The following is a 1,992-nucleotide window of genomic DNA, read 5'->3' as shown; positions in this document are numbered from 1 at the left end:
AAGAATAAATTATATTTTAAAATATATTAAAATAGAAAACAGTTATTTTAAATTGCAATCATACATCAGAATAAGACTGTTTTACTGTATTTTAGATCAAATAAATGCAGCGTTGATGAGCATAAGAGACTTCTTTCTAAAACATTTTAAATAAATCTTCCTGAACATGTCTGAATAGTACATAACTTGCTCATATTCCTTTTTTGAGCCTCATGGAAAAAATACAGTGTACACAGCACAGTATGTCTTCGGAGTCATTAGTGCTGATCAAGAAGAGCTTTCCCTCTCTTTTAGGTACCTCTTAACACCAGCAGTTGTCGAGATGTGCATCAATTTGCCTGAGATCCCCAGAGTCCAAAAAAGCATTTCCTCCATTTACAGATGATGTGAAAACACAAACTAGCACTATGTACACCCACACTCATAGCTGCTGCCACAGCAAGACCCTCCATCATGATTCCCGGAAGCAGCTGATGAAGGAGATGTGATGGTGATGGTGCGGGAAGGAGGTGAGGATGACAGCAGCCGTCCCCTTCAATCTGGCCACATCTAAATCAGTGTGCTCAGTTGATTGCTCTTTGGGCTGTGCTTTGCTCCAGTGGATGTGACTGCCCAGTGTGTGCACGTATGTGAAGGTCACACAGAGCAGGGCTCTTCTGACCGTCAGTCTCTCAGCTGTTCATCATGAATAAACCACTAATGAAAGAAACGCACACTTTTGGGGAGAGGAAGGAGACCTGTAACCAGTCGAGTCCCAGCAAGAAACCTACACCGGAGAGTCTGTAGCTAAGTTCCTTATAATATAGCGACGTATAGTAGCGACCGGTTGTGATTGTGTTGAGCTCAGCAGAGGTGTCTGCGTTTGATAACGGCTCTGAAAATACCCGCGCCTCCTGCAGCGGGACATTAAACGGGCGCTATGGCGTGACCGTGAGAGCGTTTGGTGCAGTAAAACCTGTATTCAACAGTGTATCAGCAAACAAAATCACAAGGCAGCTCAAGAGGACCATGATCCGAACTAAAATCGCTGCGCAGAATTTGGTAGGAGGGATTGTACATATTTAGAAAAAACGAGATGTAGACGCGCTTGAAGTCCAGTTGCACAGTACTTGACAATACAGTGCTTCAATGACTGCAGAAACAACGCAGATTACGCATCGATTTAACGAGAATAAAAAAGGTTTATTTTGAGGACGTTACGTTTGGCCACTTTGCCATTTATTTATTTATTTGTTTGTTTAATATCATCTATCTGTCTGTCTATCTAATGTCTGTCTAAAAAACATTTGAAATAGTTTATTGTTTTTTTTTCTTATTGCACAGGCTATTTATTTATTTATTTATTTATTTATTTACTTAATGTCTGTTTGCCTAAAAGCATTTGAAATTGAAATGATTGACATTCTTGGCCTTATTGCATGGTTTGTTTGTTTGTTTGTTTGCTTGTTTAGTAGATTAATATCATCTATCTGTCAGTCTGTCTTTCTATCTAATGTCTAAAAAACATTTAAAATTGGTTGTTTGACATTTTGCTTTATTGCGTTATTTGTTTATTTAAATAACATTTAATATTTTTAATGGCTTTTTTTGGGTTCTTATTGCACAGGCTATAAATTTATTTTATTTTATTATTTTATTTTATTTTAATGTCTGTCTGTTTTCCTAAAAGCATTTGAAATTGAAATGATGGCATTGCATGGTTTGTTTGTTTGCTTGTTCATTTATTTAAAATAACATTTGTGCAATTTTTTGGGCTTATTGTACAGGTTTGCTATCTAGATCTATGTCTGTCTGTCTGTCTGTCTAAAAAAACGTTTGAAATTGGTTAATGACCAATATTTTACTGTTTATTTTTTTGAAGTTGGTTGTTGGCAATTTTGTCTTTATTGCATTTGCTGTAAATGGATAGCTTTTTCTGTCTATCACCTATGTATCTATGTATCTATGTATCTATCTATCTATCTATCTATCTGTCTGTCTGTCTGTCTATCT

General features: G+C 36.5%; 1 pseudogene; it reads left to right on the top strand.

Annotated features, from left to right (window-relative positions):
* Positions 1-439: 439 nt before the first annotated feature.
* LOC107732037 (cytosolic 5'-nucleotidase 1A-like) overlaps positions 440-1,992 on the top strand; it is a 4,154-nt pseudogene continuing 2,601 nt past the window's right edge.

Source organism: Sinocyclocheilus rhinocerous, unplaced genomic scaffold, assembly GCF_001515625.1.
Source record: "Sinocyclocheilus rhinocerous isolate Xijiao unplaced genomic scaffold, SAMN03320098_v1.1 scaffold1635, whole genome shotgun sequence".
In the NCBI taxonomy this organism is placed as follows: domain Eukaryota; kingdom Metazoa; phylum Chordata; class Actinopteri; order Cypriniformes; family Cyprinidae; genus Sinocyclocheilus; species Sinocyclocheilus rhinocerous.
The sequence above is the reverse complement of the archived record's forward strand: the minus strand, read 5'-3'. Positions and strand labels throughout refer to the sequence as shown.